At 36.5% G+C, this 14,271-nt stretch overlaps 1 protein-coding gene and 1 pseudogene across 2 annotated transcripts in view; one reads left to right on the top strand and one right to left on the bottom strand.

Annotated features, from left to right (window-relative positions):
- gukh (NHS actin remodeling regulator GUK-holder) overlaps nucleotides 1-14,271 on the bottom strand; it is a 184,666-nt gene that overhangs the window by 155,581 nt on the left and 14,814 nt on the right. The gene's annotated exons all lie outside the window — the stretch shown is intronic.
- Nucleotides 7,337-8,783, top strand: LOC143919207 (uncharacterized; annotated as a pseudogene). Its single transcript, XR_013261202.1, has one exon. The product of XR_013261202.1 is annotated as an uncharacterized LOC143919207 (transcript).

The following is a 14,271-nucleotide window of genomic DNA, read 5'->3' as shown; positions in this document are numbered from 1 at the left end:
TAGTTCGGGTCCTGGTTGCCGATTGCGTTTAATATTTTCCTTAGGTTCAACATTTCAGAATTCGAAACCCTGTCAACTCCTGTGACGTATCTCATCCGTGAACTCAACCCTAAAACGCTTCGAATTACACTGAATTTAAATAAATTCCTCAACTCGCAAAGTATTCAGACTCCATTTCCAACTCAACGCTCCACTTCACACGGGTAGATGCTCTTCAGGATTGGCAGATTTTTGCGATAAAAGTAAATGTCGCGTCTGCAGGCCAGGGATGTCGGAATATGTATATATGGGTCAATTTTCTTCTCGATTGCACGCCACAGCCTGTGATTAATGACGTTTGAGTGTCGTTGGGCACCGAGTGTGTCACATTGACGCGGAACACAATGACCCTATAATCGGGCAGGGTTACCCAAGGGGTAACATTTGGTCGTGTCACAATTGTTATTACCCCATTGACACGGCCCTGTCCACGTGTCACACTTTAAACCAATCTACGGTGCCAAATTCGATGTAAATTTTGGACATAAAATGCTCCATCCACTCTGGATAGGGGTGAGTGACAATGTGGGTCACTCCCCACATCCAGAGTTTGTCGAAAAGTCACATTGTAATTGATACAATGAAGTATTGAATGATCTAAATGGAATCGATATCCATCGAATCAATCCTCTTCGGCACTTCAAATTGCACTTTATTCATATGGGTTGATTCGAAAAGGGTCAATTTTATTTTATCTTCTTTTGAACAATCAAGATATTATGTAGTTAAATTTTATAAAAGGTTTTGATACATTATTTCTCTGCTCAAATCCTTATTAGTTTCAATCAAAAAGTATATCTTTCATCTCATTTTTATTTTCTTTTGGTGACCACGAACCGTTTCTTCATGGATTCATTGAAATGACACAGAAACGTCAGTGCCCAATGGCAGTATGTCCAGTAAGATCGATGTTTAAGGCTATTTTGGAAAAGATCTATTCTACGAATTCCAAGTATTTCTTGATCATCCAACTTGACTGGAGATGGTTCAAACAGCAATACAAATTATGGATTTCAATAATACAGGTCTTTCGTATGAGAATTAATGCGATAGACATTTCCGAGTTATGTAGATAATCAATCTTTGGATTTGTTAGTAAAATGAGTAGTAAAAAGAATAATCAGCACTGACTGTCTTGACTGATCGAAAAGATTAGTAATATTTGTCATCGTCTTAAACGAAGAATTCAAAATGGAAGAGGCATCAAAGAAAACAGGTACCATCCGTGTCAGTACCTACTGTTGAACAATTTGACATACTAAAACGTTTATATTTTGTAGGTATGTTTCATCTTGTCTAAGGAGTCGTAAAAACAAATTGTATATGTGGGTAAGCGTGCCGTCATTTATTCATTCTAATGAAAACACTGAATTAGAAATTTCATTATTGTGAAAACAAGAGAATCGTCACATACACGTTTTCCCTCCCTCACTCAGGCGAACAAGGGATGATTTTCCCGGTACATTTAGCGGTATCGGGTTAATCAAACTGGATAGAGGCAGGGGGCGAGTTTGTTTTTTTCCTCCATTCCCTGTGATGACGAGCAAAAATTTTTCACCCCAACATCACCGGTAAGGAGATAGGAAGCGCTCACAGAAGACAAGGGCCTACACGGATCGTGCACAACGTATTATAATATACATTTTTATCAAATTTTGGCAAATGTTTATCGGGAACGTGGCACGTAAACATTTCAGGCGGAAAAAAAAAACAACATTAAATAAAACGCTTTCGATATTCGCTCGTTCGTGATCTGTTCTTGGGTCTTGGGATATTTCGACGCTTTAATGCCGGAGTCGTGATCAGGCTCGACTACATATTGAATTTCAGAGTCGTTCTTTCTTTGTTTCACATTTGCAAAATATTCTTTGGCCATCTCTCTCGCCGATGAAAATGCAAAAACATACATCAAGAACGCGTGCGTTGGTTAGTATGCCGCGAGCGACGTATAAATTTGCAGATGTGACACTCATTCCTTTCAAATGAACGCGAGTGATTTAAAGCAAACGTGCATTTTGGAAAATATAGGGGAAAATACGTTACGATATATTTTTGACCAAATTTTTATAGGCGGTTCGGGTTCCACCAATACTACAATATACCGGAATTAAGTCTAGACAAGACGATAATAATATTTGATTTAAATGTAATAACATTTAAACCAGATCTACATAGCATTTTGGTTAAGGTAGCCAATCATATATTGATTTATTTGTAGACAGTGCCGGCCTTACACCGGATGGCGCCGTCGGGCAATTTTTTCTTAACGCCCTTAGAAAGAACTTTCGCCTTTGGCGCTCTAATCTAAAATTTTGAATGGCTTTTGGCGCTCTAATTTTAAATTTTAAAACGCCTTTGGCACATCGTTCGGCGCCCTAACTTATTTGGCGCCCTCGGGCGCCGCCCGACCCAGCCCCCCCCCTAAAACCGGCACTGTTTGTAGACAAGTCTTTCTGGTCACGACATTGCGAGAGACAAACCTCTAGTTTTGATTCTGGGAAGATTTTGTTGAAAAAATAATACTTTTGTCAAATAATGTTTAGAGATCACCCACACATTCTCTTAATTTCGGCTACCCATCTACCCTTTTCCTTCCTTCCACCCTTTTACATTCTCTCGGGTACTATTCTAGCACTTATTTTTTCCATTCTTCTAGATACGTGACCAATCCATTGCCATTTCAATATCTTCACTCTTTCCACCATAACCAGCATCATATGTATGTAGATCAGTAGTTAGCGTGTAATGCTGTCGATTTTGTGGTTGCGGGTTCTATTATTGGCTTTGTTGCTGGCCAGACCTTGGATATGTGATTCCAAGGTAGATCGTTTCCATTCAGAGTTTTGACAATTCATCTGATTTCATTGGAAACGATCCCAAAAAATTGGCAAAAATTCGCTTTTAAAGCATCTCATAATTTGTTGATATTTAAAAGGCTGCAAAAAATTGTCCATACATATATGTATGTATAAATCAAACTCCTTGGGTCTATTGACTTTGCCGCCTCCCCCAAGTATGTTAAATAAATACATTTATTTTGTAACAAGTTGTTGGTCTCAGAGAAACTGCCACTATAGACAAATTGCTGGTCTGCTGATTAGTCAATATAGAAATCTTTACGTAGATGACCCCTTACAGTGCATTCATATCTTGATAGAGACATCGCGGGTCCTTATCAGTCGAATAAATCAAAACTACATATTATTGATTATTTGAATGATCAAGATCGTATCTCGTTGGAAGTCATTGTGACAGTTGAAATAAGATACATATTTTTAAAAATAAGTACAAAAAGGAAGAAACTTTTTGATCACAAAATATACAGAATGTGGGATCATGCGAATTGGTGCAGCCGCAGAATATCTGCCATCAGTACGAGACGTTACACTACGGACCCAATGAGAGCACTGTCAGTTTTTCGCATCGCTCGTCGTCGCGTTTCGACGTTGATTAAATGTCAGATTTTATCTGGACCATTTCCTCACAAGTGTATGTGTATTTTTCCACTCCCGCAGGGAGCCTTCTACCCTTTCGACCAGTTTTTTGAACGATGTCGTGCCGAGGTCGGATCGGCGTAATGATGCGATTTGCCCGGCGATATGAAAAAGTTCAAAAATTTCATGATGTAAAAAAGGAAATGTGGTTCGGACAAAACGAGGGTCGTGTGATATCAAAGCATCGCTGAAATATGTGGAGTGGGAGATTCGGATGACAAGAAGACCAAATTAAATGTGACCAATGGCGTTTAAAATAAAAACCGGTGGAAATTGGTTCACTTTTGACTGTCAAAATCGATAATATTTTCCCGCGTTGCGTGTTTGATCGAATGTATTTAATGCGTTTTGGGTTTGACGAAGGGTCCTAATGCAACTTACGATCGTCGAAAGTAAGAGGACGTACTTCGGTACATGGGTAGAGGAGGATGCTGAGGGTAAGTGAGTTATTTCACATCGCTTCCCAAATGCGCATTAACGTGAACCCCAAAATGTACATATTATACTTATCTTCACCGAAATAAAATTCCAGCCTAACAAGAAAAAATGCTTCATATTTAAAAACTGTCATTGTATATGGAGAATATTCATATAAACAAAATCTTTCGTCTAACGCAGTTAGTAAAAAGTTTTTTCTTATAAACATAAGAAGTTACATACGCTAAAAATATGGAAAAATGTAGACGTATTAATGTATTGTAACGTTGACGTGGGAGTGAAAGACGCAGAGTTATTTTATTGTTCTTGATCCGTCGACGAGTCAGCTCCGAACGACGCACGAAACAGATCCGCCGAATATTTATACACAGCGTGTACCCTCAGCACAGAGAGATCATTGGTCAATGTTACCTGAAGAAAAGTCGTCTATATAGTATTACAGTTCAATGAAAAAGAAAAACGTAAGAGAATAATCGATTCACAAATGTATGTATGTATACAACTTCAATTTTAAAAGGCGAACATGACAGAAAAAATCGGCGATTTATTGGACAAGTGATCTTTAGGTGTGAGAATTGCCATTATCATCTTGAATTGGCCATACAGTTGTGTGAAAAGTATAAAGATGATTTACAATTGAGGGTCTGCGTACAATGCATATACGTATGTACTTATGTGCATATGTATGTATATTGTAGGAAGCAGTTACTTAATAGCCTGTAGCCGTCAATAAATTGACGGTCAGTAATGGCGAACGAGACCGCACTATCTGGAGGGGTTGTTCGCCCTTGACCACAAGGGTGAGCTAGACCCTGTAAGGGCGAGTGGTCGCCCAAACACTTACAGGGACGCCTTATAAATGTTCGATCGGTTTTGGAAATTCACAAGGCTTCCGGCATTCCGGCATTAATTCCGGAATTTCAGGGCACCGAATAAATTAACGTCTTCAACGGTCGGCTGGGTCGATGAAAATCGATCAAGTAAATATGCGCCGATAAATGATATCAATATTTCAAAAAAAATTGGTTATAAATTTCACCGAAGATTATTTACCTACACTGGTCGAGGCGGTTCGATCAATCAACTTGTGTAATTTATGTATGTATGTATGCAGATAAGACAAACGCAATGTGTGCATTATGCCAGCGCTTCCATAAGTTTTATACAACGATGCTCTTCTTTTCCAGAAAGGATCCTCATTGTCCTCATTTTAAATGTTTTAAAAATGATAACAATTGGTGCAAGATAACTTTTTTGAAGTGCAATATTAACATAAGATCATTAACGTTACGTTTAAAGTATTTTGCATGTCAATTTTTGGTGAAATACAACTCTTTTTGTATGTAGATGTCGTTCAATCCATAAAAGCTCACTCCCACTCTTCGGAAAAGATGCACACGCTAGCTAATCATTGCTTTTGCGTACATTTTTGAGGAGTGGTTGTAGGCCTTTATAAATGGTATGATCTCCACATGTCGAAAGTCATCTTAATTCTGTCTAGTAATACATTCTAATAAGAACCGAAACAAAAGAAAAAAATATATAATACATTAAAGGTCTGACCGCACTATGCGTCAAACGACCGATCCGACACTTCACAACAGTGTGCGACAATATTAGGTAAACCGCACTTAAACGACAGCGATGCGACACTACACAGTAAATTATGTCAATCATTCGTTCGGTACCTCGGAGCAAGATGGACGAAACGGACGCTATTATAGTATCTTTGATATGCGAGGAAGAGGAAAAATCGAGAAAAACCAAAAGATTATGGCTACATGCTATTTCAAAGTCACGATATGAAGGAGAATGATTGTCACAAAGCAACCCCCACTCAACGACGCTTGCGTCACGTCGCGAGCGACACCCTGCGTCAAAGTTGGTCGAAAAGTCAACTTTGACGCAAGGTGTCGTTCTACGTCATGCGACTGTCGCGCAGTGCGTTATGTCTCATACAATTTCATGAAACAATATTTGGTCGCGTACTGTTGTGAAGTGTCAGATCGTTCGGTTGTCGCATAGTGCAGTCAGACCTTAAATCTCCGAATAATATACCTATATACTTATTGGTACAAGAAATGGCCGACATAGAAAAGCAATTTTCAATGGGACAAGGTATCCTCCAATTCTTTCTGTCCTACCAGTTGATCTGGTTTGATAAGATCTGACTAGTGAAACTTGGGTCTGGTCTTCTGGTTATGTCTTGAATAAAATGCACATTTTTGACTGGTTGATGTTCATTCTTGATAATAACAATTTGCATTCCCTTTTTCAAGTTCAGGTGCCCATCAGTTTGGAAAGCGCTGTATTATTATTTTATGAAATACTGATACTGACGGCGATCGTAAATTAGTTTTAAATAATGTAGGCGTGCATTGACAATAAACATGCCTAGATGGATCATAACAATAAACAAAATTTATCTCACAATGCATTGCTGCAATTCGTAAAACCGTTCACTACTTTGAATTTACAACTCGTGAAACTCAGAACTATAAAAGTCATATTTATAATATGCCAAGTCCGAAAGTGTCGACGAACGAATCTAGTCACATAATATGTGGGGAGAGTACATGTGTAGTACATGCATTTACGGTGCAATGCTCATGAAGTGTACAATAACACAAATTTACATCACCTGTCCATTCCAGGTGTGCTTAGAAGCTCGTGAGCGATTCTAAAGTTTACCGGTTTTTGAAAGCAAACGCGTCATTTTCAACTAATATATTTTTTTGTTGACGAATGCATAATGTATCGTCATCACAAATTTGACATTTTAATAGTATATAATCGGAAAATTTATTGTAATTTCAGTCATGCAAGCATACATCAAGGTTTAACGACATTACATCTAGATAAGCTCGCAAGATTTATTCACTTCTACATACTATAAAATCGAGTATGTTTCGCCATATTTTCCATAAATATATATATAGGTATGTATATATCATATGTTACAGTTCAAGTGTTCACTCTGGTTCGTTTATGAACATACTAGTTTGTTCGGAAAGTCAAACAAACAAGGATACTGGCTCTTGGCAATGGGTTAGCTGTCTGTCTCCACAATTTTCGAATTTTTGAACATGTCTATGACGATTATATTTCACTATCGACTTGAAAAAATGAAATCTCTATCGGGAACCAAACCTCGCAAAATGGCAATGTTTCAGAGCAATCGGAAGAGTTTAAGAAGTTAAATAACATTGGGCAAAGTGGAACTATTAAAGCCTTGTAAAAATAGAGCAGTAAGTGTCGGGCGTTAATTGATTTTTGATAATGTACCAAACAAGAAAACGATCCTATTGAATATCAATATATATATATATATATATATTTTTTTTTTTTTTTTAATTTTTAATAAATTAAGGGTTGATCTTTATTTTGAATATCAAAATAAATAATCAAAACAATTCAAACTATGAAAATTAAAAGCTCAACCTGAAATTAAATGACAAAAGCTTAGAAGAATGTTAAGTGTCCATACATACGAGTACATATATACTTGTCAAATATGTTATTTTTAGAAGAAAATCAGAGCTACACGTTCCAACCAATAACAGCTGTATACCAAGATTTTATATATCGAAAGTGTTGATTGTTTTGCATAAATGTATTGCTAAATAATTTGAATTTTCAGTATATATGGAAAACCGTTCGATCGATTTCCGTACAAAGTGGCCTTTTTTGGGGCGAGGGGCATTTTTTGTTTATTTTTTTAACAAAAAACTTTTCGGACCGAAAGAGCGGGTTAATTGCAAACTCGTGCCTGAAACAAAACAAAATAGAAAAAAAATCGTCCTTTGTAATTTATTAGGGTCGTACTTATTTAATATTTAAGGTTGTCTCTCAGGTGTGGCCTCTTGCATAACCATTAAATAGCGTTAAACCCGCACACGACGTAACGGGGGTGCATTTATATAATAAAAGAGACGACTTTAACCGGTACACCTTGACCGATTTATGCAAATATCTCCCGAGTACCAATATTGGAAGGAGACTCAGTCGCCTCTCGAAAACATACACAACAACGGAGGCAAGAAAAGTATATGTATATAATTTTTTTAAATAAAAATTTCAAATAAAATATTTGAATTGAAGTTCAATTGTTTTTTAGTATAAACTTTGGAAATGTTCAAGAACGAATATCAGGGAGGAATCGTGTCTATATTTTACGCGTGTGGCAGTAAACCATTGTCGATATGGGACAAGATAGTAAGGGATGGTGCCGTGCAGTTCATGCAGGATTCAGAGATTAAATCTTCCGTTTTAGAAATATCCGGAACTAACACGTCAACGACGTACATAACCTGTCCGAAAAACCTCGACGACAGTATCGGAATCAGATTGCCGTTCCTCGTTTTGATCATTAAAAACATGAAGAGGTATTTCAGCTTCGAGGTGACCATATTGGACGATCAAAACATAAGGAGGAGATTCAACGCTTCAAACTTCCAGTCGAAGACCAAGTGTGCACTTCTGTTTGCTAGTATGCCGTTGTGTTTGTCTGACGGTTGGAATCAAATCCACTTCAATCTGGCCGATTTCACCAGGAAAGCATACGGCACTCAATACAAAGAGACTGTCAGGATCGAGATACACGCGAACGTCAGGCTGAGAAGGATCTACTTCGCTCCAAAGCTATATGAAGAGAAGGATCTGGCCAAGGAGTTCAAATTGTACTTTCCCATACGCGAAACAAAGTCAAGACCATCTCGGCTTGAGATAAAAAACAATTCTAAGCGGGCTAAATCTGTTCATAAACAACCACCTCCACCTCCAGCAAACTCGCCGAGGGAAAAACTCAATTGATTGTTTGATATTTTTAAAATTTTCTCATAAACAAAAAATTAGTTTATCAAATTTATAGTCGTTCGTTGTACAAGATGTGATTTTAAAATAAATTTATTTGTTTCAATCTTAATTTTTATTCATATTCATTTTATTTAGACTCAGAGGTCTTGGACAATAGATGCTATTTGGCAACTCTTTATCAGGTATTGTCTCATCCAATAACCCTTTCCACTTAAGTTAAGTTTCCACGTGTTAAGATAAGATACACAATAGGGTAAGAAGCGACTTGTATGTTAGCCGTAAAAATGTTTTTGACTATTAAACAGAATCGAATAAATGTTCTATTTTATGATTCGCGTTTAAGATGGTACCTAAAGGTGCAGTTTCAAATGTGTCGTAAAATTCTCTTTGCCCAGGTATCTTTAAAACTTTATGACAATGCAAATTTGAAAATGAGCTCCTAAACTGTAATTTTTTTTTTGTTTTATGTGTGCTTTTATTAGGTTTATGTTTTGTTGCCATTCCGATATTTATGGATGAGGCGTCGTCTGCGTGCAAAAAGCTTCAGTGAAATTTTATTGTATGCAAATATGCGACCATGGGAAATGCAACGAAATAAAGCGACCATAGGTCGCATTAAATTCCGCGAATAAATCAATTTAATATCGGTTAGGTTCGATCTCTCGCCGCGGTATTATTTTCAATTTATGAACGAACACTGAATTGGAAGCGAAAAAAAAAGAAATAAAATAAAAAGCAGAAAAAGAAACGGGATTGAAAAATCTGCGGAGATCTGGGTCACTTCTGAATGGAATATGCAAATGTAAAAATGCGCTATGAAACTGCTTTTTTTGCGACTTGTTGGAATATTCCCGATATACATACATACGTACATAGGTGTGGGATGGGTCTCGGAGAAATCGGATTTTTCCTCTAAAGATGAAGGGAAAACATTCTACAAACAAGCTCATTTGTATGCTTTGTGAAACCTATTCAGTTTCCATTCGCACGCGCGAAATTTGTGATCCGACAAAATGCCTGAGGTTTTCCTGCTTAGTTGGAGGAAAATTCAATCGATATCATAATGCACATACGGTGGTTTTTTCCCCTTTTTTTATTATCGAAAATGCTTCCTTGTCTTTTTTTAAAACATAATTCCTTATCTATACGTTACAACCGATGCATAATTTTTGTTCTAACAAGATTTCTGAACGTTTGCTAAACAATAGTGTAGTTAAATTCTGGTACGATAAAAGTATATGTTCAACGAAATGTTGTAAAAAAATATATAATTTGCCAAAGGCGATGAAATGATGATGAAGATTAAAATTTGATGGTAAGTCGTCGCTGTAATAAGCTTTGTTTGTATGTAATAAAATCTAAATCTAAAAGTATAATATAATAGAGTAAATCCATAGAAATTTAGAACCGTATTACGGTCGGAAGTAACAATGGCATAACTTCAATTTTAGCCACAATATTCCATTTAAGGGTTAGGAAATGTAAAGTGAAGGGCATTCGACAATCAAATTTTATAGTACGTTGTAAAGCATTACAGTGAAAATAACAACAGTAACAATTGCTTTTCACGATATGGCCATTTCGATTATATCAACTACCATCTAATCATACATAAAATCGAGATATAAAATAAAATAGTTTTCTCACAGAAGATACTATTTATACATAATTTAATATATAGTACATTTTAAAGCATATTTCGCATCATACATATGTATGTACATAAATATTCAGGATTTGAACTCTGAAGCTGGGGTTGGGTTTGAAATAAAATGGTGTCAATTTATTTATTGCGGAAATAAATGCGACGGGATATGTTCGAATTTTATATGCCTGCTGGTTATTATACAGCGAGAAAATACTTAAAAAGCGATAAAACCGAAAACCGGGGTTGCGGTTTATGGAGAGCGAGCGATACGACCACAAATTCCCAAGAACGGGAAGGACCAAAACGAACCCCGTGCACTTTCTACCTGGAGTTAATGTTTTCACCCTTCGAGGGGGTTCTACGAGTGACAACATCCCCTGTGGTCCGGTGCCGAGGGCCCTGAGGGATGATGCTGGAAATAAGCGACGGCCAACCAGCGGTCGCCGGCCGTAAATAACGACGACGACGCTCCGTAAATTATTCTATACGTACGTACTGTAATTGAAAGATCTGCACCAAATGTTTTTAAAAATAATATATTTTACACGGTTTTATTTGCTTGACATTTCTGTTTGAACTGGACAAATCTCGGTTTTTTTCGAAACTGAGACATTTTCCTTTCGATTTCTGACGACGATACATTTTACATACACATACACGTGTGGGATTTCATTTTTTAATCTAGAACAATGCATGATTAGCATTGTTTAACAAGCATTAATGAATTATTAGATTGGTATTAGATGATAAACTAGTAAATAATTATTTATATTTGGCATATAATTGACATGTCCGGTAGTAAAGAAGAAGAAATAAAGAGGAGCATAAAATTAGGATGTAGTGCAATTGGACGAATGAATGCGGTTTTTAAATCAAAATTCCACTTTATTTTTTATTATGCCCGAAAAAGAAGATCTTCGATCAATATGTTTTGCCAGTGATGACTCAGTCACTGATGAGTAGAGGTAGAATAGTCACAGTGCTATCCATTGTTCCATTGTTGTAAATCCTTTGTAAAAAAGGTTCGGCAAACCTTTAACAATGCATTTACAACCTTTGAACAATAGGCGGCACCTTCTGGGTCCGGTGACTACTGATGAGTCTAAAGAGCGGACCCAGAGCGCGCTGTTCATTGTTCACATGTTGTAAATCCATTGTTAAAGGTTTGCCGAACCTTTTTTACAAATGCATTTACAATAATGGAACAACCGGAAGCGCGCCGTCGCGCTTCCGGTCCTACCTCTAGTGATGACCAGTGAGCGGCGCTAGGATGCGCCAGCTCGAAATAAATGGGTTTCTTTTGTTAATTTCTATTGTTAACCTTTTTTTTGCTCTCTAGAGTGCTGACATGCCCAGTTTGTACCGTCGTGATCCTTCCCAAAACTCACCTTGGTGTGTTTTCGGAGATGTTTTTTCCTTCTATTAACATTGTTGACAGTGATATATAAGGTTGATTCCCTTATCTGAAGAAATGGAGGAGAAGGTTGTCTAAACAATACGATCGTACGAATTAACAATGACATGAAGACACGCTTATCACAGCAGGAGTCTAATAAGGCGTGCCGAGCCGTAATTTTGAGTGCGTTCTTAGCATTAATGGAGGCAAAGATGGATAAATAATATCTTACTTGGTTAAATATCAATTAATTAAACAACATTCAGTACTTATATACAGTATAAAATAGTGTAATGTTATGACATTCAATTTCTAAAATAAATTTTTGGCTATATTAAGAATGCAAATATTATTTAATATTGAATGTTTTTTTAGCTATCAATCAAACTGACTTTCGGTTTATTTTAATGTCAGTGTGAATTACAATTAGATTTTTTAGTACCAATATGCGGTTCTATTATAATATAATCAACGTATCATATCATTGCCAATATGACTATCATTGCGACGGTTTAAATCTACTGAAAACATTAGTATAATACATTGTTATCCATTTCAGTAAACGTACAAAAATAATTGAATAAAAACCGACATCACCGACGGGATGTTTTTAATACATATATATGTACATTAAAAATATCCCGTTTATCATCTTTAATATTTGATTATTGACAAGTATACGTTCTGAAACAAATCTGCAGAAATAAAATAAAAAATAAAAAAATAATAATAATAAGAAATAAAAATCTACTGGAAAATAATATTATTAAACCCATAGAAAATTTATTACATCAAAAAGGTTTGTAACTACAGAGACTGGTTAATTAACATATTAAATTTTTTTGTTGTATATCCCAATATCAATCTGAAAAGGCGTGACATTACAAACACCTTAAAACATCCCAGAAAAGAATGATATATATTCTAACATAAAATAAATAATAAAAAGCAGTGTTTTAACACTGATAGATATCTATCAGTGTTAAAAACACTGCTTCAGACGTCAACAATTTTATATCAAATGATAAATTCATCACCCACGGTACAGTGAGTTCACTACGACCTCAACAATTAAAACGAAGAGCATCACTATAAAGGTTAAATCCATAATTCAATAAAGATGCACGCAATGACGAATGCGGGTCACATTATCGATCGTCGTTCACTCATTGAGAGGTTAACGCATTCGAGTTAACCACATTATATACAATATGTACAACCGCGTATAATAACCTCTCGAAGGACGATAGTTACGAAAATGTCGAAAAAACAAAAATGTCGGCGGAATCTATTCGAAATATGCGAATTCTGCGAGATTCGTGTTGTTAACGAGCCACTGGCTGGACCAGTCACGCGATCAAACCAGATCACAGCGACCGACACACGCGAATTCAACTCACTTCACAAAAAGCCGCCAAAGAGAGCCCGAGGGGTCAAAACGTTAAGGACCCATCGACGAATGCAGATCTGGATGTAGATTCCGACACGGAATGTGTCAGGGGGTATCGCTTTATTTAAACTTTGCGAAAAAATAGCATTCTCCTCCTCTTACGATGGCGAATGCGAAAAATGGGGGGGACCTTTACGAGCGATTCCAAAGATAAGGTATGTATGAATGCAAGCCTGGGGTATAATGCAATTTGCATTGCATCTGCAGTCGTTGATGAACATGACCAGTGGAAAACTATCAACATGCTAATTTGCAGTACGTATTCATGATATGTAAATAGATACAATATTTAGACATGAGTATAGGAAGCGTCTGGGGAGAAATAGTTTCGAGATGACAACGAATCTGTGTGGCACATAATATGACGTATGTTCATCATCATAATTTACAACCATTCACAATGCAATGCTGGATGAAGGTCTGTCCAACACGCTTACATTCGTCTCTGTTCTGGGCAGTTCTCATCCGTCTTATCAGTGATATCAGTTATCAGTTATTAACTGAGTTATCACTAGTCACCGGAGCCTGAGGGGGCCGTGTATTGTTCAAAGGTTGTAAATGCATTGTTAAAGGTTTGCCGAACAATGGATAGCACTGTAACTATCCTACCTCTAGTTATCACACACATTTTCCCCCAACTCTACCGTACTTTTCAAGTCAAATCTTTTTACATTCTCTCAGGTACCATTAGAGCACATCTTTCGTCCTTTTTTGATAGCTAGGTGACCTACCCACTTCCATTTCAATATCTTCATTCTCTCCAGTATATCAACTTGTCATACTTCTCATTAACTTTGATTTGTTCAATCTAAAATATGCTGTTCTCACATTTATTTTTGCATCTATTTGTTAATCTCTTTTTAAAGGTTTTATTTAATTTATTTTTGTTCATTATGTTATTTTACATTATTTTCATGCATTTTTTTTTTTGATCATATTTTGATAGTGACGCCCAAGAGTATAGCAATAATATATCACTATGGTTTAATTG

Source organism: Arctopsyche grandis, chromosome 11 (assembly GCF_051622035.1).
Source record: "Arctopsyche grandis isolate Sample6627 chromosome 11, ASM5162203v2, whole genome shotgun sequence".
Lineage (NCBI taxonomy): Eukaryota > Metazoa > Arthropoda > Insecta > Trichoptera > Hydropsychidae > Arctopsyche > Arctopsyche grandis.
Note: the sequence above shows the minus strand (reverse complement) of the source record. Positions and strands in the feature narration are given on the sequence as shown.